Genomic DNA, 25,673 nt, shown 5'->3' on the forward strand with positions numbered 1-25,673 from the left:
AATTTCTGTTTCAAAACAATCTTCATCAGGGACTCCAGTGCTTTTTATTTCACGAGGTCCTCCATCTTGAGAAAAGCAGTGCTCACTCAGCGTCCTTTAACAAGCCAGTGACGCACATTGCGGGCTGACATCACCCTAACTTTCCTCTTTGACAGCATGCCAGCAGTCATATGGTAACATTCCATTCTATCTCTTCATTCAGTCCATAAGGGGTCACCATATTTAATTCAAAAATTGTTTGCGTAACGCCAAATGAGCCTCACGATCGCCCTGTTTAATGTGAAGAAACTTGTTCAATTATAAGCCACCGCATGCCCGCAAAACAGGGTGTAGCCAGAAAACAGATTTTGGGTGGGCCTAGGCAAGAAGAGAGTGGGCACCAAGTGTTCTCCACCCCCCCCCCCCCCCACCACCACCAAAAATATATCTCAGCTGGCAGGAAAATGCTTCTTTCCACCTTGGCAGTCTACAGCAGGCATGCGCTGAAAACTGAGCATGCACAGGTGCTGGTATCATGGAGAGTAGCACTTTTGTTACCATCAGGGGGAAGTCTTACGCTGGTGGAGCTTGGAAACCCCACCAGCTACCCGCTAAACGTGTGCTACTGTTGGGTGGGCCTGAGCTCTAACCAACCAGGCCCACCTGTGGCCATGCCACTGCCGCAAAATCATGATTATGTTCAATACAATGAGCAACCATCGGGGCTGATGTTACCTTATTTTTCAGCCTACTGCGATGTTCATTCAGTCTTTGTCTTACAGTCCTGCTGGTACCAATCATGTAGATGACGTACTTTGAAAAGCAGTCTATGTATGTTCTCAAATTGTAGTTTTTTAGTGTACCTACCTGGATATTGCCATGTGCTACCCACCAAAGCCATCGGGCAGGCTTTACAGTTCCCACAAGAAGTATGACCCCCGAGCTTAAGGCTTTTATCGTTTAATTGAGATGAGAAATTAGAGGTTACCAAATGGTTGGACAAGTTCTTGCCCCTGGAGAACGCTACACAAGGACCTGATTGAAAGATTTCATGAAGTTGAAGCACATGCCAGTGCTTATATATACTCTGTGCAATTTGGGCAGATTTGTCTGAATGAGATAAGACACATATTTGTTTGTGCTGAGGTTCTCTATGTACGTATTTTAGCAAAAATCTCTGGGTTAGCATAATGTGCCCGTCAGTAAACTTGTTTAACCACCCTGTAAGGGTAACCCTTTTCTAAAAAAATGCTGACTCAATGTTTGTGCTTATTTTGGAATTCTTCAGTTGTACTGCATATATGTCTAATTCACAAAAACTGGCTGATGGGTTTCGCTTTCTTCAACTGACATATTGTAAATAATTATTTTTGGCCATACTTTTGCAATGGACTGTACTGATTAGATGATTTTGTTGTCTCAATACTTTAGTACCTAAAAAAGTAACTTCTGTGTCACTAAATGTATACGTGAGTTGTAAATGTTGGACCAAAGAATTAATCCATGATACAAATTCTTGCAGTTGTTCTTCCGAGGCCATCCAGATGAAGAAGACGTCATCTATAAATCTTAACCAGCCTGTCACGGTTGTGCCCAGGCTCCTTGCTCTCAGTCACCTCCCCCCCCCCGGTGGTTAGACCTGGTAGCTGCTGTGAACCGATGGCTTACCGTTTCCAATGTTCCAGAAGATATTCTGGTCCGGTCCGGATCTTCCAGCCTTCCAGATTGTTTTGGGAGTTTTTTGGAACCAAGCAGTACCCGTACCTGGTGAACTCCCTTGTAGGCTGCCTTTATTAATCACCTGGGAAGTCTTCTAGTTTGCCTTGCAACAGAGGTCCTCAGAGGAGTTTCCTTTGGTGAGAGTTTGTTGCAGTGCTGCTGAGTTTTTCCAGGTTGCGGCTTTGACCCTGTTTGTCTCCTGGTTTATTCGACTGTCTGCTGCCTGCCCAGACCCGGCCTGTCTCCTGGTTTATTCTACCGTCTGCTGCCTGCCTAGACCCAGCCTGTCTCCTGGTTTATTCTTCCTGCTGTTTCCTGCAGTTCAGCCTTCCTGCCCTGTCCGGTAAGTCCTGCCGGCCGCCTGCACCCAGGGGCTCAACCCCTGAGGAACGGCAGTCAAGTGCAGGTGAAGTTTGGGCTGATTTCCTGTCCTGCTTGTTCCAGCTTGAGTTGCCTCGGCTGCAGTCGCCGTCTGGGAGTTCCGGTCCTGGGTTTGCTGGTACATCTGTTCTGGCCTTGTTTTGGGCTTGGGTGATTCTCCTGCCGCTCCTCGGCAGTGGTCCAAGGGCTCACTAACCCAGAGGTTCCATGAGAAACCTGACAGATTGCAAAGCCATGAGCTCGGAGGGATCATCCATTATGCAGGTGCTGCAGGAGCATGCTAGTATCCTCAACACCCTGGGGGCACGTATGGACCAGCTAGAGAGACTTATTTCGGCATCCCTAAAAGCAGCAGCTGATGCTTCAAGCTCAGGTCCAGCACCAGCAAGAGCTCCGGTCACGTCAGGGATCCGTCTGAAATCACCACCTAGATATGACGGTAATTCCAAAGACTATAGAGGTTTTCTCAACCAGTGTGAAATAATTTTTGAGCTCCAGTCCCAAGATTTCCCTACTGAGAGATCCCGGATAGCTTATATTATGTCTTTATTGTCCGGTCAAGCTTTAGCTTGGGCATCCCCTCTTTGGGAGAAGGACAATCCGGTGCTTCATGATCTCCAGGGGTTCCTGGATCAATTTAAACGAGTTTTAAGAGCCTGGGAAGGTTACTTCCGCACTCCTGAGACTCAAGCAGGGAACACAGACCCTGGGTGACTATGTGATTAGGTTCTGCACTTTGGCTTCTGAATTAGCCTAGAACAATTAAAGTCTGGTCGCGACCTTTTGGCAGGGGTTGGCACCGCTAATTAAGGATGAGCTGGCCGGACGTGAACTTCCCACCAGGTTGGATGACCTAATTAAACTGTGTAATATGATTGATATTCAATTCCAGGAGCGTAGCCGAGAACGGCATTCCTTAGAAAAGATAGGTATTAAGACACCTAGCCATCAAATTTTACCACAGACTCCTCGTCCACAGGAGGTTTCCCCCCCAACCACCAGTAGAACCCATGCAACTAGGTCATAGTCCTCTCATGATTCAAGAGAAACAGAGGCGTCGGACCCTCAATCTTTGCCTGTATTGTGGTGATACAAGACACTATGCGGTCAACTGTCCACTTAAACCTGGATCCTTGGGGCAGGGTCTGACTGCAGGCACTGTTATAAGTCAATCCTCTAACCTTCTGCGTATCCAATTCTTAGTGCCAGCAGTGCTCGACCTAGGTCACAGACAGGAGCATACTGAAGTCTTTCTGGACTCCGGGGCGGGTGGAAGTTTTATAGCCGAGTCTCTAGTCCATCGACTTAACATTCCAACACAAGAATTGTCTAAGACCATCCGCTCTTTTCAGTGTATGGATGCATTCAAGGATATGTAAACACTCAAATGGCTCGAGCTTGCGTATTGGCGATCACAGGGAGGACATCTCCCTATATGTCCTTCCATCAGCAGTGCAGCCCATTGTATTGGGTCTTCCATGGCTACAGAGATACAATCCGGTCCTGGACTGGGGAAAGGGTGAGATATTGAACTGGGGTGAGTCTTGCAGAAAACTTTGTTTTAACCCTGACACCGATAGTGTGGTCGGTGAACAGCAGGACCAAGACTCAGATGCATGGACGGATATCAGTGACTCCCTGGACTCTAAGACTTCTACAGGTGGTCTAACCTGCGCGTGTGCGTTACCCCAGATCAGCCAGTGCCAAATGGAATCCGGGAATGTGCCCAGCCCCCGGAATCCAGCCAACAGGGGCTCTAGGATGACTCCTCGGGGGCTAGTGGTCCCGCACCTTCCATAGAAAACTGACCCCAGGCCCTAAGCTTCAGGACAATCCTGAGAATCTAAGAATTGGAAGTCTAGCTCACAGCAAACCATGGCCCGTAGCTCTACTCCAGCGCCGGGCACTCAATCCAGCTCTGTTGACAAAGCCCAGCCTCGCCCTCCACCGACCATCTCATGACCCCCGCCTAATGATACGGGCATTGATGACACGCCTAAACTTATCAGCAGATTCCACCAAGATCATCCATGGAAATCCAGACCTCCCGAGAAGTCCGGGGAGGCCGTAAGGGGGAGGTACTGTCACGGTTGTGCCCAGGTTCCTTGGTCTCAGTCACCTCGCCTCCCGGTGGTTAGACCTGGTAGCTGCTGTGAACCGATGGCTTGCCGTTTCCCATGTTCCAGAAGATATTCTGGTCCGGTCCGGATCTTCCAGCCTACCAGATTGTTTTGGGAGTTTTTTGGAACCAAGCAGTACCCGTACCTGGTGAACTCCCTTGTAGGCTGCCTTTATTAATCACCTGGGAAGTCTTCTAGTTTGCCTTGCAACAGAGGTCCTCAGAGGAGTTTCCTTTGGTGAGAGTTTGTTGCAGTGCTGCTGAGTTTTTCCAGGTTGCGGCTTTGACCCTGTTTGTCTCCTGGTTTATTCGACTGTCTGCTGCCTGCTTTGACCCGGCCTGTCTCCTGGTTTATTCTACTGTCTGCTGCTTGCCTAGACCCTGCTTGTTTTCTGGTTTCTTCTTCCTGCTGTTTCCTGCAGTTCAGCCTTCCTGCCCTGTCCAGTAAGTCCTGCCGGCCACCTGCACCCAGGGGCTCAACCCCTGAGGAACGGCAGTCAAGTGCAGGTGAAGTTTGGGCTGATTTCCTGTCCTGCTTGTTCCAGCTTCAGTTGCCTCGGCTGCAGTCACCGTCTGGGAGTTCCGGTCCTGGGTTTGCCAGTACGTCTGTTCTGCCTTGTCTTGGGTTTGGGTGATTCTCCTGCCGCTGCCACTCCTCAGCAGTGGTCCAAGGGATCACTAACTCAGAGGTTCCACGAGAAACCTGACACAGCCATGCGGTGGCTTATAATTGAACAAGTTTCTTCACATTATCAGGGCGATTGTGAGGCTCATTTGGCGTTACGCAAACAATTTTGGATTTTCAAATTAAATATGGTGACCCCTTATAGACTGAATGAAGAGATAGAATGGAATGTTACCATCTGACTGCTGGCATGTTGTCAAAGAGGAAAGTTGGGGTGATGTCAGCCCACAATGTGCGTCACTGGCTTGTTAAAGGATGCTGAGTCTGCGCTGCTTTTCTCAAGATGGAGGACCTCATGAAATAAGATGCACTGGAGTCCCTGATGAAGATTGTTTTGAAATGGAAATTTCTGTAGGACGTGTGAATCTTGCAGTGAAACAGTGACAATATCTTTTATTCAGATAAGTCTGCTCCTGTTGGCTTCATAGAATGTTTCCAGTGCATAGTTGGTTTGTTACTTTTTCCTCCAAGCAGTTTAATAGTGTGACTGCATCAGTTGGGAGTGTAAGTTTTCTCCCCTTTAAATAGTGGGTCCTATTTTTTATTTGGAGATCCACCAAAAATATGTATTTTCACTAGTTTTTTATTGTATTCACATTGGATTTTGTATGGGTGTATTCACATAACAAAAATGAGGGCTATATTTAAAGGAGTGTAACATGATGTATGGAGCTTTGTAGTGAGCCGTTCCACAGCTAGACTCACTGAAATTCAAGCTCGGCTGTAGGATCAGCCTATACCCGTAACTGTCTTGTCTGTATTATTTAGATTGTAAGCTCTTTTGAGCAGGGACTGTCTCTTTGTGTCAGGTGTTCAGCGCTGCTTGCGTCTGGTAGCACTATACAAATGCTAATAATAATAATAATATAGAGTGCTCAGAAGTCAGTATTCTGTTGGTGGACATCCTCGTATTAGTTTTGAGGGATTGACTTTTTTGGACATTGTTATAGTAAGTGTCTCTCCCAAGGGATTATGTCTTGTAGAGATCATAGAAATATATGGGCATCTCTAGCATTTAGCACATGCTTATTTTTAACACACGCTAAAAACACTACTGCGCCTTTGAAAAAGGACCCCTCAATATTCAGGTCCTCTCCCGTTCCCTACCACAACTATTTTAAACATTTATACAGCCTTAAAATTTAGCATGGCTAATGTCAAAAAAACATCTGGCCATGGGTACTTGGTTTCCAAAGATGATATCTACCTGCAGGTTATCCCTGCCTTATTGAAAGCCTGTTGCAGCTCTTCTATCAATGTGTAGGTTACGTCAGTCTTTTTGGAATCCTGATGCAATTGCACCACTGCTATTAGCACTACCATTACCGTCACGGCTTCATCAAACTTAACTCAGTTCTTTCTCTACTCTCTCAGCAATGGCCTATGTTTTCCTCTCTTTGGCACTCCTGGCACATCTTGGAAAGTCCATTTCAAAGTTGCTCACTGAAGAGGTAGAGACACCAAAATTTATCTGTCTAATAGTTGTTTCTTATCAAACTGCTAGAGAAGTCCAGACTCAACCATCACCTTCATTTCTTCCACCTGTCATCCCAGCTTCCCTATCACTGGAAACTCTGTCCCTGCTTCACCCGATACAAGGGGAGATTCGGAGAGGAGCTATGGGCTGGAAGTTTCTCTTAGCCCCGACACCCGAGCCCCGCCCCCGCAGCCACTTGGCGCTAGCTCTCCCATTGTGGCGTCCTCGAGCTCGGAGAATCCTGAAGCTCGAGGTCGGGAGGCCCAGATTGATGTGGAAAGCGAAGAGGAGAGAATATTAATTCCTCCGGGACCATCAGAAGGAACAAAGTCGGGGAAGTCTTGCTGACGGATCAGGAGAAGACAGACATTCAGTCTAACCTCAGGTACCGACCAAACTTATTTCCTTTTCTTTAGTAAAACCGAGTGAAGTGACTTTAGATAGTTTATGGATTTTAGTTGCTGACTTTGCAAAGAATATTTGTCCTCAAATTAAAGTAATTTCGGAAGAAATAACTGACTTGAAAAGAAATTTGAGAGAAACTGATAATTGGAAATTGTGGATAAACAAGTGAAGAAGCAAGAAAATGACTTACAAAACTCAGTCCAAATCCAAAACACCATGATTAAAGATTTGCTGTATCTAAGAAGAAAATCTGAAATTTTGAAAATTATTCAAGAAGCAAAAACTTGCGCTTCATTAATTTTCCTGTTCAAAATTAATATCACCTCGAGAAATGTTAAAAAACTATCTAAAAGAGATACTAGGGATAGGGGAAGAAAATATCCCCCCCTTTGAACAAGTATATTATCTCCCTACTAAAGGAGATAATAAGAAAATACCTCAGGATAATCAACCAATAGATGTCTCTGCTTTACTCGAGACGACAGACTTGGAACAGTTAACAACAGCTACCTTGGTAGCTACAGTAGCTTTGCCTCATGATAAACTCTGGATTTTGAGACTTTTTTTTCAAAAGAAAGATAACTTGTTTAAAAGATTAAAAGTTTGAATTTTCCCCGACGTGTCGAGAGACACACAGAAACGGCGTCAGCAATTTCTTCAACTTCGACAACAGACACTTCAAGTAGGTGGTACATTTTTCCTCAAGTACCCGTGTAAATGTTTGGTCGGTTACCGGTCACAGAAATTTGTTTTTTACGAACCCTCTCAGTTGTCATCATTTGTCACAGCAAGACAAGAAGGAACTAAAGACACTTAGAAGCTCTAGTATGAATAAACTGTCACATGTCCAGTTATTATATCATTTAAAGGGTCTTTTTTTTTTTTTAAGATCTCTATCCGCAAACTCTCCATAATGTCATCTTGGGATCCCAAATGAGGACTTATGAGAATTAAGGATAATAATTAATATTTTCATTGAAATATATGTTTCCTTTAACTTTTTTGTATTAATTTCTCTTTCTGTGCAAGTATTTTTGCTTGTAAAGTTATTGAAAGAAATGAATAAATAAATAATTAAAAAAAAGAAACTCTGTCCAAGCACATTTAATTTTGTGATGGTTTTGGTTGTCACTACCCCAGCATCCAACACTCCATAAGCAAAAAAAGCATTTTCTCATATTTGATTTTGAACTTCCTCCCTGAACTTCAAATCATCATGCCTTGTCTTTGACTGTTCTCTTCTACAGAAGATTTCAACCATTCCAAATTTTTAAAAACTTGGCAAATTTTCTTCCATGAAAATAGCATTAAAATGTATTAATCTGCTAGAGGTTGGCAAATAGCATTATGCTTTGAAATTAACACACTATAATGCCAAAATTTAATGCGTAACAAGCTCAAAACTAACATGCTTTAAAAGGGGCATTCCCAGTATTTTTTATTGCAGCTCATACATTAACATTCAGCTCTGAAGTAAGTATACACAGGAATCCAATATGTTAGCACTTAACTTTCAAAAAGGAGACTATGATAAATGAGAACGGTAAAATAAACTTAGCAGCTGCAAAGATCAAAAATTTACATCAGGCATGGATGATGTTCAAAAATACCATCCTAGAAGCCTAGGCCTAATATATTCCGTCTATTAAAAAAGGAGTAAGGAAGACCAAATGACAGCCAGCATGGTTAAAAAGTGAGTTGAAGGAAGGTATAGAACTGAAAGAAAATCCTTCAGAACATGAAAGAAGGATCTAACCGAAAATAATAGGAAACTACATAAAGAATGGCAAATCAAATGCAAAGCGCTGATAAGGAAGGCAAAGCGAGACTTTGAAAAGAAGATTGTGTTGGAGGCAAAAATGCAAAATAAAAACTTGTTTAGGCATATTAAAAGCAAGAAGCCAGCAAAAGAATCGGTTGGACAGCTAGATGACTGGGAGATGACTGGGGGTAAAAGGGCACTTAGGGAAGACAAGGCCATAGCGGAGACATTAAATGAATTCTTTGCTTCACCAAGGAAGATGTGGTGGAGATACCGGCACCAGAAATGGTATTCAATGCTGATGAGTAAGCGAAACTGAATCAAATCTCTGTAAACCTATAACATGTAATGGGGCTAATTGACAAATTGAAGAATAGCAAATTGCCTTGACTGGATGATATTCATCCCAGAGTATTGATAGAATTGAAAAATGAACTTGCAGAACTATTGTAAGTAATATGTTAAAATCAAGCATGGTACTGGAAGATTAGAGGGTGGCAAATGTAACACCGATTTTTAAAAAGGGTTCCAGAGGTGATCCGGAAAATTATAGACCGGTGAGCCTAACGACGGTGCTGGGGAAAATGGTAGAGACTATTATAAAGAACAAAATCACTGAGCATATTCAAAAGCATGGAGTAATGAGACAAAGAGGGGCATAATCGAACGGCGCCAGCAAAATCGATGGGTGACCATCTTCGGGGTCAGCTCCGCGAAGGGGCGGAGCCAAGCATATTTTCGAAATACGCTTGGAGCCAACCAAATCGCTCACCGGGTGTAGATGAGATGACCGGCTCCGATTTTCAGCCATAATGGAAACCAGGCCCGGCCATCTCAAACCCGGCGAAATGCAAGGCATTTGGTCGTGGGAGGAGCCAGCATTTGTAGTGCACTGGCCCCCCTGACATGCCACGACATGCCCTAGGGGGCACTTGTTAAAAATTTAAAAAAGAAAACAATTAACTTCCAGGTGCATAGCACCCTTCCCTTGTGTGCTGAGCCCCCCAAATCCCCCCCAAAACCCACTGGCCACAACTCTACAGCATTACCATAGCCCTAAGGGCTGAAGGGGGGCACCTACATGTGGATACAGTGGGTTTTGGGGTTTTTTGGAGGGCTCACATTTACTACCACAAGTGTAAAAATTAGGGGGGTATGGGCCTGGGTCCACCTGCCTGAAGTGCACCGCACCCACTACAAACTGCTCCAGGAACCAGTATACTGCTGTCAGGGAGCTGGGTATGACATTTGAGGCTGGCATACAGGCTGGCAAAAAATGTTTTAAATTTTTTGTGTGTGTGTGTGGGAGGGGGTTAGTGACCACTGAGGGAGTCAGGGGAGGTGATCCCCGATTCCCTCCGGTGGTTATCTGGTCAGTTCGGGCAGTTTTTGGGACTTGGACCTGAAAAAAAAGGGGTCCAAATAAAGCAGACCAAATTCTCGTGAAGGCCAGCTTTCTTTTTTCCATTATCGGGCGAGGACGCCCATCTCTTAACTACGCCCCCGTCCCGCCTTCACTACCATGCCGACACGCCACCTTGAACTTTCGCCAGCTCCGCGACAGAACGCAGTTGAAGCCGCCCAAAATCGGCTTTTGATTATGCTGATTTGGCTGGATTCAGGAGATTGCCAGCGATCTCCCGATTTGTGTCAGAAGATGGGCGGCGATCTCTTTCGAAAATCAGCTGGAAAGTCAACATGGATTTAGTGAAGGGAAATTTTGCCTCACCAATCTACTACATTTCTTTGAAAGGGTGAACGAACATGTGGATAAGGGTGAGTCGGTTGATATTGTGTATCTGGATTTTCAAAAGCCATTTGACAAAGTACCTTATGAAAGACTCAAATGGAAATTGGAAAGTCATGGGATAGGAGGTAGCGTTCTATTGTGGATTAAAAACTGGTTAAAGGACAGAAACAGAGAGTAGGGTTAAATGGTCAGTATTCTCAATGGAGAAGGGTAGATAGTGGGGCTCCCCAGGGGTCTGTGTTGGGACTGCTGCTTTTTAACATATTTATAAATTATCTAGATAAGGTAATAACTAGTGAAGTAATTTAATTTGCTGACAACACAAAGTTATCAAACTGCAAGAGGATTGTAAAAAAATTGCAAGACAACCTTAAGAGACTGGGAGACTGGGCATCCAAATGGCAACTGAAGCTTAATGCACTTGACAAACTCTCTTGGCTCAAACCCTCGACGCCTCTTCGCCACTCTCAACTCTCTCCTCAAAGTGCCTTCTCCTCCAACTCCCCCCTCACTTTCTCCCAAGACTCTAGCTGAGTACTTCCATGATAAGGTCCACAAGATTAAACTTGAATTCTCAACCAGTTCACCCTCACCTCTCCCTCCCTTAGTCCATTCTCTCAACTCCCAACCCCGCCTCCTTTTCTTCCTTTCCTGAAATCACTGAAGACGAAACTATACTCCTTCTCTCCTCCTCAAAACTAACCACCTGCTCCTCTGACCCTATTCCCACTCATCTACTCAACACTATCTCACCCACTGTCATCCCTTTCATCTGTCATATCCTCAATCTTTCACTTTCCACTGCGACTGTTCCCGATGCCTTCAAACATGCCGTAGTAACACCATTCCTAAAGAAACCCTCATTGGACCCTTCCTGTCCCTCCAACTATCGCCCCATCTCCCTCCTCCCTTTCCTATCCAAGATGCTTGAAAGTGCTGTTCACCATCGTTGCCTCGACTTCCTATCATCTAAAGCAATTCTTGATCCACTTCAATCTGGCATTCGCCTCCGTCATTCAACCGAAATGGTGCTTACTAAAGTCTCCAATGACCTGCTCCAGGCCAGATCCAAAGGGCTTTATTCTATCCTCATCCTTCTTAATCTATCTGCTGCTTTTGACACAGTCGATCACAGCTTACTCCTCGATATGCTACCCTGTTTCCCCGAAAGTAAGACATCCCCCGAAAATAAGACCTAGTAGAAGTTTTCCTGAATTGGTAGATATAAGGCATCCACCGAATGTAAGACCTAGCAAATTTTTGTTTGAAAGCAGGGCCGCCGAGAGCTGGACAAGGCAGCCCCCTCACCCGAGGTCGCCGGGCCCTCCCTCCACCCACCCGGAACTAACCTTAAACGCCTCCTTTCACCTTCGCAGCAAGCAGCAGCAGGGCAGACCTCTCCTTCCTTCCGTGCCCGCCCTCGCGGATGTTATGTCAGGCGAGGGCAGGACACGGAAGGAAGGAGTGGCCTGCCCTGCTGCTGCTTGCTGCGAAGGTGAAAGGAGGCGTTTAAGGTTAGTTCCGCGAGCGACGGAGGGCGGGCGGGCCAACCCCGATCCAACCCCGATGTTTCCCCGAAAAATAAGACAGCCCCTGAAAATAAGACCTAGCACATTTTTAGGGGCAAAAATTAATATAAGACAGTGTCTTATTTTCGGGGAAACACGGTATCCTCGCTTGGTTTTCAAGGCTCTGTTCTTTCTTGGTTTTCTTCTTATCTCTCCAAATGTACTTTTAGCGTATACTCTGGTGGATCCTCCTCCTCCTCTATCCTGCTGTCAGTTGGTGTACATCAGGGATCTGTCCTGGGACCTCTACTCTTCTCCATCTATACTTCTTCGCTTGGTACTCTGATCTCATCCCATGGTTTTCAGTATCATCTTTACAGCAACGACTCCCAGATCTACCTCTCTACACCAGAAATCTCAGCAGGCATCCAGGCCAAAGTTTCAGCATGCCTGTCTGACATTGCTGCCTGGATGTTTCACCGCCATCTGAAGCTAAACATGACCAAGACTGAGCTTCTTATCTTTCCACCTAAACCGACCTCTCCACTCCCCCCCTTTCTCTATTTCTGTGGCTAATACGCTCATCCTTCCCATCTCATCAGCACGTAACCTTGGGGTCATCTTCGACTCCTCCCTCTCCTTCGCTTCACATATTCAACAGACTGCTAAAACCTGTCATTTCTTCCTCTATAACATCACCAAAATTCACCCTTTCCATTCTGAGTATGCAACCAGAACCCTCATCCACACTCTTATCACCTCCCGCTTAGACTACTGCAACTTGCTTCTCACAGATCTCCCACTGAGCCATTTGTCTCCTCTTCAATCTGTTCAAAATTCTGCTGCACGACTAATATTCCGCCAGTTATGCTCATATTAGCCCTCTCCTCAAGTCACTTCATTGGCTCCCTATCCGTTTCCACATTAAGTTCAAACTCCTCTTACTGACTTACAAATGCATTCACTCTGCAGCTCCTCAGTACCTCTCCATTCTCATCTCTCCCTACACTCCTCCCCGGGAACTCCGTTCACTGGGCAAATCTCTCTTATCTGCACCCTTCTCCTCCACCGCTAACTCTAGACTCCATTCCTTCTATCTTGCTGCACCGTATGCCTGGAATAAACTTCCTGAGCCAGTACGCCAAGCCTCATCTCTGGCCATCTTCAAATCTAGGCTAAAAACCCACCTCTTCGATGCTACTTTTAACTCCTAAACCTTCAACTGTCCCCTATCCCTGATATGTCCTGTCTGTCCTAACCCTTATCCCTTACTTGTCCTGTCTGTCTGTCATAATTAGATTGCAAGCTCTATTGAGCAGGGACTGTTTCTCCATGTTCAAGTGTGAAGCGCTGCGTGCGTACGTCCGGTAGCGCTATAGAAATGATAAGTAGTAGTAGTAGTAGTATAGCTGTGTGATGCAAGGTTCCACATTACGAGTCATTGACCAGGAAAAGGATCTAGGAGTCATCGCTGATGATACTTTGAAACCCTCTGCTCAGTGTGCTGTGGTGGCAAAGAAAGCAAATAGAATGTTAGGTATTATAAGGAAAGGAATGGAAAATAAAAACAAGGATGTTATAATGCTTTTGTATTGCTCCATGGTGCGACCCTGTGTGCAATTCTGGTCACCGCATCTCAAAAAAGATATAGTGGAATTAGAAAAAGTAGAGAGAAGGGCAACGAAAATGATAAAGGGGATGGAACAACTTCCCTATGAGGAAAGGCTGAAATGACTTGGGCTCTTCAGTTTGAAAAAAAAAGGCAGCTGAGGGGAGATATGATAGAGGTTTATAAAATACCGAGTAGAGTGGAACGGATAGACGTGAATCATTTGTTTATTCTTTCCAAAAAATACTAGGAATAGGGGAAACACAATGAAGCTAGCAAGTAATACATTTAAAATGAATCAGAGAAAATATTTCTTCACTCAATGTGTAATTAAACTCTGGAACTCATTGCCAGATAATGTAGTAAAAGCAGTTAGCTTAGCAGGGTTTAAAAAAATGTTTGGCTCGCTTCCTAAAAGAAAAGTCCATAAGCCATTATTAAAATGGGCTTGGGAAAATCCACTGCTTATTTCTGGGATAATCAGCATAAAATATATTGTACTGTTTTGGGATCTTGTCAGGTATTTGTGACCTGGATTGGCCATTGTTGGAAAGAGGATACTGGGCTTGATGGACTTTTGGTCTGTCCCAGTATGGCAACACTTATGTAGTTATGTACCTGCTCCAGGTTAATGCAGAAGCAGTTTGCACCTCTTATTTAGGAGGTACTAACTGCTTCTGCATTAAGTCTACGCTAGCTATTAGTGTACAGTAAGTATAACTCAGTAGCTGACTAACGCTTCCACATCCACTCTCTGCTCATGTTGCACCCCCTGACAGAAAAATTCAGCAAATTGGTAATGTGCAGTTTAATGCACTGAAACAGGCAAACTATCACAAAACCACTTAATGCAGTCATGCAGTATGTTTCCACTTGTTAAGTGCAAAAGTCATTTTTTAGTCTGAGGTAAATTAGGGCTGCTTTTTCATAGATTTGCAGTCACTTCACTTGCTTACATAGTAACATAGTAACATAGTAGATGACGGCAGAAAAAGACCTGCATGGTCCATCCAGTCTGCCCAAGACAAACTCATATGTGTACAGTATACCTTACCTTGAATTTGTACCTGTCCTTTTCAGGGCACAGACCATATAAGTCTGCCCAGCAGTATTTCCCGCCTCCCAACCACCAGTCCCGCCTCCCATCACCGGCTCTGGTACAGACCGTATAAGTCTGCCCTCCCCTATCCTCGCCTCCCAACCACCACCCTCTCTTCCCCCCAACTGCTCCGCCACCCAATTTCAGCTAAGCTTCTGAGGATCCATTCCTTCTGCACAGGATTCCTCTATGCATATCCCACGCATGTTTGAACTCCGTTACCATTTTCATCTCCACCACCTCCCGCGGGAGGGCATTCCAAGCGTCCACCACCCTCTCCATGAAAAAATACTTCCTGACATCTTTCCTGAGTCTGCCCCCCTTCAATCTCATTTCATGTCCTCTCGTTCTACCGCCTTCCCATCTCCGGAAAAGATTCATTTGCGGATTAATACCTTTCAAATATTTGAACGTCTGTATCATATCACCCCTGTTCCTCCTTTCCTCCAGGGTGTACATGTTCAGGTCAGCAAGCCTCTCTTCATACGTCTTGGAACATAAATCCCATACCATCCTCGTAGCTTTTCTTTGCACCGCTTCCATTTTTTTAACATCCTTCGCAAGATACGGCCTCCAAAACTGAACACAATACTCCAGATGGGGCCTCACCAACGTCTTATACAGGGGCATTAAAACCTCCTTTCTTCTGCTGGTCACTCCTCTCTCTATACAGTCTAGCAATCTTCTAGCTACGGCCACCGCCTTGTCGCACTGTTTCGTCGCCTTCAGGTCCTCAGATACTATCACCCCAAGATCCCTCTCCCCGTCCGTGCCTATCAGACTCTCCCCGCCTAACACATACGTCTCCCTTGGATTTCTACTCCCTAAGTGCATCACATTGCATTTCTTCGCATTGAATTTTAATTGCCAAACGTTAGACCATTCTTCTAGTTTCTTCAGATCTTTTTTCATGTTTTCCACACCCTCCGGGGTGTCCACTCTGTTGGAAATCTTGGTGTCATCCGCAAAAAGGCAAACTTTACCTTGTAACCCTTCGGCAATGTCACTCACAAATATATTGAACAGAATGGGCCCCAGCACCGATCCCTGAGGCACTCCACTACTCACCTTTCCCTCCTCCGAGCGAACTCCATTTACCACCACCCTCTGGCGTCTGTCCGTCAACCAGTTCCTAATCCAGTTCACCACTTCGGGTCCTATCTTCAGGCCGTCTAGTTTATTTAAGAGCCTCCTGTGGGGAACCGTGTCGAAAGCCTTGCTGAAATCTAAGTAGATGACATCCATAGCACGTCCTTGATTTAATTCTCCCGTCACCCAGTCAAAGAATTCAATGAGATTCGTTTGGCACGATTTCCCTTTGGTGAAACCATGTTGTCTCGGATCTTGCAACTTATTGGCTTCCAGGAAATTCACTATCCTTTCCTTCAGCATGGCTTCCATTACTTTTCCAATAACCGAAGTGAGGCTTACCGGCCTGTAGTTTCCAGCTTCTTCCCTATCCCCACTTTTGTGAAGAGGGACCACCTCCGCCGTTCTCCAATCCCTCGGAACCTCTCCCGTCTCCAAGGATTTATTAAACAAATCTTTAAGAGGACCCGCCAGGACCTCTCTGAGCTCCCTCAATATTCTGGGGTGGATCCCGTCCGGTCCCATGGCTTTGTCCACCTTTAGCTTTCCAAGTTGTTGATACACACTCTCTTCCGTGAACGGTGCTATATCCATTCCATTCTCAGGTGTACTTTTGCCAGCTTAAGAACATAAGCACCGCCATACTGGGAAAAGACCAAGGGTCCACCAAGCCCAGCATCCTGTCTCAGACAGTAGCCAATCCAGGCCTCAAGAACCCGGCAAAAACCCAAAAACAAAACACAAATTTAAATTAATAATGTTCAATGGACTTTTCCTTCAGGAATCTGTCCAAACCCCCTTTAAACTCAGCAAGGCCAACTGCTGTCACTACATTCTCCAGCAACGAGTTCCAGAGTCTAACTACGCGCTGAGTAAAGAAAACCTCCTATTTGTTTTAAATCTACCACATTCTAGCTTCATCTTATGTCCCCTGGTTCTACTATGTTAGAAAGTGTAAACAAACGCTTCAAGTCTGTCTGCTCCATTCCACTCATTATCTTGTAGACTTCTATCATATCACCCCTCAGCCGCCTCTTCTCCAAGCTGAAGAGCCCTAACCGTCTTAGCCTTTCCTCATAGGGAAGTCTTCCTATCCCTTTTACCATTTTCGTCGCCCTTCTCTGCACCTTCTCCAATTCCTTTATATCTTTTTTGAGGTGTGGTGACCAGAACTGAACACAATACTCGAGGTGCGGTCTCACCATAGAGCGATACAACGGCATTATAACATCTTCGTGTTTGTTTTCCATCCCTTTCCTAATAATACTCAACATTCTGTGGGCTTTCTTAGCCGCCGCAGCACACTGAGCAGACGTTTACAACGTCTTATCAACGATGACTCCCAGATCCCTTCCTAGGTCTGTAACTCCTAACGTGGAACCTTGCATTACATAGCTGTAATTCGGGTTCCTCTTTCCCACATACATCACTTTGCATGTGTCAACATTGAACTTCATCTGCCACTTGGACACCCAATCTCCTAGTCTCGCGAGGTCCTCCTGTAATCTTTCACACTCCTCCTGCGACTTGACGGCCCTGAATAACTTTGTGTCATCTGCGAATTAAATTACCTCACTAGTTACTCCCATCTCTAGGTCATTTATAAATATGTTAAAAAGCAGCGGTCCCAGCACAGACCCCTGAGGGATCCCACTAACTACCCTTCTCCATTGAGAATACTGACCATTCAACCATACTCTCTGCTTCCTATCTTTCAACCAGCTCTTAATCCACAATAATACCTTACCTCCCATCCCATGACTCTCCAGTTTCCTCTGGAGTCTTTCATGAGGCACTTTGTTGAACGACTTCTGAAAATCCAGATACACAATATCCACCACATTGTCCACATGTCTGTTCACCCCCTCAAAAAAATGCAGTAGATTGGTGAGGCAAGACTTCCCTTCACTAAATCCATGCTGACTTTGTCTCATGAGACCATGATTTTGTATGTGCTCTTTAATTTTATTCTTAATAATAGCCTCTACCATTTTGCCCGGCAACGACGTCAGACTCACCGGTCTATAATTTCCTGGATCTCCTCTGGAACCTTTTTTAAAAATCGGCATTACATTGGCCACCCTCCGGTCTTCCTGTAACTCACCTGATTTTAGGGATAGATTGCATATTACTAACAGTAGCTCTACAAGTTCATTTTTCAGTTCTATTAATACTCTTGGATGAATACCATCCAGTCCTGGTGATTTACTACTCTTCAGTTTGCAGAATTGACCCATTACATCCTCCAAGTTTACAGAGAATTTGTTTAGTTTCTCTGACTCGCCCGCTTCAAATACCCTTACCTGAACCAGTGTCCCTCCCAAATCCTCCTCGGTAAAGACCGAAGCAAAAAATTCATTTAACTTCTCCGCTATGGCTTTGTCTTCCCTGATCGCCCCTTTAAAACCACCGTCATCCAGCGGCCCAACCGATTCTTTGGCCAGCTTCCTGCTTTTGATGTATTTAAAAAATTTTTTACTGTATGTTTTTGCTTCTAACGCTAACTTTTTTTCAAAGTCCTTTTTCGCCCTCCTTATCTCCGCTTTGGCTCGGCATTCCTTATGTTTTATCTTTTTATTTTCAGTCGGTTCTCTTGTCCATTTTCTGAAGGATTCTTTTTTGGCTCTTGTCAGGTCCTTGAGGCAAAACTGGAATACATGAGCCCTTGGACCACTGCCGAGGAGCGGCAGAGGCAAGACCACCCTGGAACTGGATCCACGGAAGGACAGGGCTGGACCTCTGGACTGGAGTCGGGACTGAGGCAGGCAACTGGAACCGTCAGAACAGGAACAGCTTCATCTGCACCTGACCACCGTTCACCTGGAGTTGAGCTCCAGCGTGCTGGTGGCCGGCAGGACTTGCAGGACGAGGCCGGCACTGGAGATCCAGAGGACCCACCCTGGGTCAGGGAACACGAGGAAGCTAGACTAACTACTAGACTCAGACGAAAGGCTGCTGCACTGCCACTAGCAAGGAACACAAGACAGACCGAGGGGACAAGACGAACAAAAGCGTAACAGGAGCAAGTACTAGGGCACGCAGCAAGCTAGGCAGAACGGGGTTCAGGGAATACCCGCAGGGTAAACCCATTAGCTAGGTAGAGGCAGGATACAGGATAAACACCCAGGAAATACACACTAGCTAGACAGAGACAGGATTCAGGATGAACACTCAGGATATACAAGCAGGGTTCAGAATATACACTCAGGGTAAACACCCCAGCTAGGCAGAGGCAGGGCTCAGGATAACCCTCAGGGTAAATGCCCTAGCTAGGCAGAAGCAGGGTTCCACAGGAACCGGCAGGGGTCAGGGCTGGCAGCAAGCGAGGAAAGTCAGGAACAAGCAGGAGTCAAACTCGTCAGGTGAACAGAAGAAGTAACCAGGAACTAACAGAGTCTTAGGGCTGGCAGCAGGCAGAAGAGTATATCTGGGTTCAGGCAACAGTCAGAGACAGGCAGCAAGCAGAGAATATCAGGGTTCAGGCAATAATCAGAGGCAGACAGCAAGCAGAGAATATCGGGATTCAGGCAATAGTCAGAGGCAGGCAGCAAGCAGAGAATATCGGGGTTCAGGCAATAGTCAGAGACAGGCAGCAGACAATAGAATACACCAGGAACTAGCACAGTCAGGCTGAAGCTACAGACTCCCACCACAAACCGAGGGAGAGTGGCTGAAGGCTTCAGGCTCCAAACGCAGAGCAAGGGAGTAGAAGGACAAGCAGTCCACAGACACAGAGTAGCAGGGCAGAGCCCCCCATGGAAGGACTAGCAGTCCACAGACACAAACAGAAGCTGGGCCAGAACCCAGAGAAAGGCTAAGCAGTAGTGCAGCAGAACACTAATTAACCTGACCTGGCCTAAAGGCATAACACCATGCAAAGGCACTGAATGCTAGCACAGCACTTCCTTATGAAGGTCCTCACTGATGATGTCACCTGCGCAGGACAGGAGCAGGAAACACACTCACACCAAGGGGAGGCTGGGAACACATAGGAAGTGAACACACAGGAAAGACAAGCAGGAGCCATCTTGGAAGCTGGCACAGAGTAGGCGGCAGCCATCTTAGATGCTGGCTCCCCAGAGAGGCATAGCCCACACAGGTGAGGTCTAGTGAAGTAATCAACACTAGACCGAGAAGGAGGATGGGCAAGGCAGCGCTCCGGGCAGGAAAGAGGGGGCTCTAGGATATGCTTCAGTTATGTCTTGTCTTTTTTCCCCCACTCCCTTCCCTCTTTTTTTGCTTCTTCTCTCGTAGGGTTAATTATGTTCCCGTTGTATCCCCCTTCCTTATTATGCTGAATTGCAACCTAGTTCTCTTTTGTGTCTTCCCATTCATCTCTCCTTTTCTAGTCTTTACTTGGATTCCCTTATATATATTGTTATTATTGTAAACCATCTAGAGAGATTTGATTTCTCAGAGAACAAGCATGCTGTCACATGCTCACGTGTGGGTAGATGCTGATTTGCGTCATCCAGTCTAGCATTTATGCCCAAGTAAAAAAAAAAAACAGCTTTGTGAAGGGCGAGCCGAGCTCCACTACACATGCGTGAGTGCCTTCCTGCCCGCCGTGAGAACGCAGTCCTCTCAGTTTCTTTTTCTCTGCGTGAAGAGAAGCTGCATTCCTTAGAGTCTCTTCATTCATCCAGGTCTTTTTGAGCTTTTGAGTGCCTTTGGCCTTTTTTTCATACCCTCTTTACCTTGTTTCTTAAAAAAAAAAAGTCCCTTCATTTTTCTTAGTTCTTTTGCCCACTGTTTCCTTTATTTTTTGACATGAGCTGCCTTTAGGCCCTGACTCCAGTTGGGAACCCCCTTTTTTCGTGCCTTTGCCCCTTTTTCAGTCAAAATCGAGCCATTTGAATTGGCCGGCAAGGTCTTCTCATCCATGTCCACGAAGACTCCCAGCAGCTTCAAGCATTGTACCTGGTGCAACCAGACCATCTCGGGAAAAGACACTCATTCTTGGTGTCTGCAGTGTGTTGGGCCTGACCATAGCACTGCTGTGTTCCTTGCCTTCATATGAAGAAGAGAAAGTGAATGATACATACCTGTAGCAGGTGTTCTCCGAGGACAGCAGGCTGATTGTTCTCACAACTGGGTGACGTCCGCGGCAGCCCCCACCAACCGGAAGAAGCTTCGCGGGCGGTCCACAGGCAGGGCACGCCCACCGCGCATGCGCGGCCGTCTTCCCGCCCGTGCGCGACCGTTCCTGCCAGTTGAATGACAAGCAAAAATGATGAAACGCAACTCCAAAGGGGAGGAGGGAGGGAAGGTGAGAACAATCAGCCTGCTGTCCTCGGAGAACACCTGCTACAGGTATGTATCATTCACTTTCTCCGAGGACAAGCAACCTGTGCCTCAGCCAACGCCCCAGCTGTTCCCAATGTTGGCCGTCGCTCCCTGAGCTGCTGGATGGCCTCATGCAGCGATGTGCTACGGCATTCAGAGTGCTTGCACCTGCCATACCTCCCGCTGCGGCCCCGCCTGGCCCTCAGCCTGCAGTGCGGCCTCCGACGCCGGCGCCATCTGTGGCACCAGTGTCCACTGGCGACCCTCTGAAGTCGGTGGAGGAAGCGTCACCGGAGTCAAGGTGGGATCTAGTATCTCAACACCGCTCTAGGGGACATGGTTCCTCGACATAGAGGCAGGCTCGGTCTTGGTCATCTTGTAGAGAGATTTTATCTGACACCGAGGAGGAGTGCTCATGAGAATCAGAAGAGGATCCCAGATACTTTTCCTCCCACAAGTGGGGGGGGGGGGGATAATCTTTTTGGAGAGAATGTTGAGGTCACTGACCAGATCAAGAAACACATTGATACTGTGAGGGAGACCGTTTCAATACCATCTCCTCTCTCCCGGCAGGAACCTTCTGCACTTACCCCCTTCATCTAGGAGGTTTTACAGCAAATCAAGAAGTGGTCTCTACTACTACTTTAGGTATAGGTACACTCCTTCGGTTCGCCAGCCTGCCCAGGCTCAGACCCAGTGCACTCATCTGTCAACAGCATGCACCTAAGGCCCCTGCTTCTCCCCAGTCAAAGCAAGGGACGAGGTTTTGACTGGCTCCAGCAGAGCATAGCCGAAGTACAAGTGTCCGTCCTGGATGACTTGCCAGTCGGAGGGAGGTTAAAATTTTTTTCATCAATGGTGGCCTCTCATAAACTCCAACAGGTGGGTTCTTCAAATAGTCCATCTCAGATACACCCTCAATTGGCATTCCAAACCTCCAAACTGCCCACCGAGGGCTCATTCATTCAGCTCCCAGCACAGGCAGATGCTTGTAGAGGAACTTTCTGCCCTTCTGAAGGCCCACGCGGTCGAGCCCATTCCACCAGGGGAGGAAGGGCAGGGATTCTATTCCAGGTACTTCCTTGTGCAAAAGAAGACAGGGGGGATTCATCCTGTCCTAGACCAGAGAGGGCTCTGAACAAATTTCTAGTCCAAGAAAAGTTCAGGATGATTTCCCTGGGCATCAAGAAAACGACTGGAAATGCTCTCTGGGCTTAAAGGACACATATACTCATATCCCGATTCTTCCAGCCCACCGGAAGTATCTTCGATTTTCGCTCGGAACACATCACTTTCAGTACTGCAGGTTGCCTTTTGGCCTCATGCCAGCTCCCAGGGTCTTCACCAAGTGTCTAGCGGTAGTCGCAGCATTTCTATTGTAAGGAGTATGGTAAGGAGCATGCAGGAAGAAATAGGCTGGGGAGGAACCCCAGCTACCAAAAAAGGAAAGAAGATACTGGGGAGGGGCCGATCCTGCCCAAGAGGGACATAAGGGTAGAAAACTACAAGTCCCAGAAAGCCCCAGGAGAGCACCTAGTAAAGAGGAGAAATAGGGTGCACATCCCAGAAGCTCCAGAAGGGGGCCAACCAAAAAGGGAGAAAGCTGAGGCTCCACCTTGGTGGAAAAGGTGGTGGAATAAGTGGGCGGGGAAAGAAAAGCCCCAGAGCCCGGTTAATGAGGAAAAAGGGAATCAGCTGCAAGAGGGGTGGGGAGAGGAGAAAATGGACTGGGCTCCTGAGGAGACAGGGGGAGATGAGCCAGAGGAGATGGAACAAGGAGAACCAGAGGATGTACCAGAGGAACCCATGGAACAGTTGGCTCTGACTCAGTCAGAGCAGGAGGTATAGTGGGCTGCCCGGGTCAAGCGGGAGGAGGTCAGGAGAATAAGGCTGACCAAGAGGGTGGGACCCGAGGCTTTGACCCCGCACAAAGCCTGAATGCGAGTGAGACTGTGTTTAAAAGAGCCTTACTGCAAGTAGGGCTGTATGTGGAAAAGCAGTGCTGCAATTGGGACTGTGTTTAAAAGAGCCTTACTGTAAGTAGGGCTGTATTTGGAAAAGCAGTGCTGCAATTGGGACTGTGTTGAAAAAGAGCCTTACTGCAAGTAGGGCTGTATGTGGAAAAGCAGTGCTGCAATTGGGACTGTGTTTAAAAGAGCCTTACTGCAAGAAGGGCTGTATTTGGAAAAGCAGTGCTGCAATTGGGACTGTGTTGAAAAGAGCCTTACTGCAATTAGAGACTGTGTTTGAAAAGCCTGGCTATATTTTGAGAGACTGTGTTTGAAAAGCCTGGCTACCTTTTTGGGGGACTGGGTTTGAAAAGTCTGGCTATATTTTGAGAGACTGTGTTGGAAAAGCCTGGCTATATTTTGAGAGACTGTGTTTGAAAAGCCTGGCTACATTTTGGGGGACTGGGTTTGAAAAGCCTGGCTATATTTTGAGAGACTGTGTTTGAAAAGCCTGGCTATATTTTGGGGACTGTGTTTGAAAAGCCTGGCTATATTTTGGGGACTGTGTTTGCAAAGCCTGGCTATGTTTTGAGAGACTGGGTTTGAAAAGCCTGGCTATATTTTGAGAGACTGTGTTTGAAAAGCCTGGCTATATTTTGGGGACTGTGTTTGAAAAGCCTGGCTATATTTTGGGGACTGTGTTTGCAAAGCCTGGCTATGTTTTGAGAGACTGGGTTTGAAAAGCCTGGCTATATTTTGGGGACTGTGTTTGAAAAGCCTGGCTATATTTTGAGAGACTGTGTTGGAAAAGCCTGGCTACATTTTGGAAACTGGGTTTGAAAAGCCTGGCTATATTTTGGGGCCTGTGTTTGAAAAGCCTGGCTATATTTTGGAGATTGTGTTTAAAACAGCCTGGCTCTAGTGAGAGGTATGAGAAAGGCCTGGCTGTAAATTAACCTGTGTTTACACATCCCTGGCTCTAGTGAGCTGTAGAAAAAAAAAGCCTGCTGAAGAAAGAAAAAAAGGAAGAACAGGAGCTCTTAGCTGGTGGGGGCAGGGCTACACCGCCGGGACCAGCAAGAGACTTTCTACACTATGCATACTGGGAGTCCATGTGTTCCGTATCTCGACGACTGGCTGGTGAAAAGCACCTCAGAGGACAGTGCTCGGGAGTCCATGTGGATGACTATTCGGGTGCTAGAACTACTAGGGTTTGTTTTAAACTACCCCAAGTCCCATCTGCACCCTGTACAGAAATTGAAATTCATAGGAGCCCTGCTTGACACACAAAAGATTTGAGCCTATCTCCCGGAGGTCAAAGCAGACAATCTAGTCTCACTGGCATCCAAGGTTTGAGCCTCTCGGCAGATGTTGACATTGCTGGGCCATATGGCTTCCACGGTGTATGTTACACCCATGACACATCTTCACATGAGACCAGTTCAATGGACCCTGGCTTCTCAGTGGTACTAAGCCATGGGAAGCCTGGAAGATGCCGTCCAAGTGTCTCCAGAGCTTCTTCGCTCTCCTCAGTTGTGGACAATTCGATCCAATTTCATTCAGAGACTTCCATTCCAAATTCTTCAGCCGCAAAAATGGATGCATCTCTCCTGGGATGGGGAGCTCATGTTGATGGGCTTCACACTCAGGGAGCTTGGCCCCTCCAGGAAACAAATTTTTCAGATCAAATTCCTGGAGCTTTGAGCAGTTCAGAACGCTCTAAAGGCTTTCAGAGATCGGCTGTCCCATCAAATTATTCTTGCTCAAACAGACAATCAGGTTGCAATGTATTACATCAACAAGCAAGGGGGCACCGTATCACACCCTCTGTGTCAGGAAGCTGTCCGGATGTGGCATTGGGCTCACCTGAAAGGCATGTTCCTTCGAGCCACTAATCTGGCTGGCACAAACAACACCCTGACCGACAAACTGAGCAGGATAATGCAACCACACGAGTGGTCTCTCCACATGGGCATGGTTCTCAAGATCTTCCGAGAATTGGGCACCTCCTCGGTGGATCTTTTTGCCACTCAGGTCAGCCACAAGATCCCTCAGTTCTGTTCAATTCCCACTACTGCTTAACGGTCAGCAGTGGGTTGAGATCCTGGGAACTAGGTTCAGTTCCCTCTGCAGCTCCGTGTGACCCTGGGCAGGTCACATAGCCCTCCACTGCCCCAAGTACAATAGATTGGTAGCCCATTAGGGACAGTGCCTGTACCTGTAATGAAATTGTAAACCGCTTAGGTCTAGCTGATAAATACTTAAATAGATAAATAAAAAATAAAGGTGAGTCACGTAATGTGATGAGCAAGTAGAGACACATCCTCTCTCAGTTCTGAGAGCCCCCACTACTTATCTTTATTTTTTTCAGCGAATATACAGGTCCCCCAGTTCAGCGTCTGTATGGACAGCTATTTATAAAATTCTCAACTGAAACGAGTAAAACACACAAAAAAGACGCGACAAGGAGCAAGAGCTTGAAGGAGAAGATGGCAGTGAGCGTGAGAATAATGCTGCAGAAGAAATTGGAGATGTTACAAAGCCAGGCAGCTAGGCACTATGAGCATCTTGAGGAGTTAGAAAACTGCTCTCACAGATCCAACTTGTGGTTTGTCAGCGTCCCAGAAACAATCTCTGATGCCAGTAATCTACCAGTGTTGGAGTGCTGGCTTGTGGAAAATTTTCCTATGCAGGAGGGGCTGAGGCCGATTAAACTGGACCGGGCCCATCACTTGGGGAGGTGCACGAGTGACTAAGACCCCGGTGCCTTATAGTGTGTTTTCAAAGTTTCAAGACCGATAATAGTAAAGCCCATATGGTTTCTTATCCATTTATATTTTTATAAATATATATATA

This window comes from Microcaecilia unicolor, chromosome 1, assembly GCF_901765095.1.
Source record: "Microcaecilia unicolor chromosome 1, aMicUni1.1, whole genome shotgun sequence".
NCBI classification, from domain to species: domain Eukaryota; kingdom Metazoa; phylum Chordata; class Amphibia; order Gymnophiona; family Siphonopidae; genus Microcaecilia; species Microcaecilia unicolor.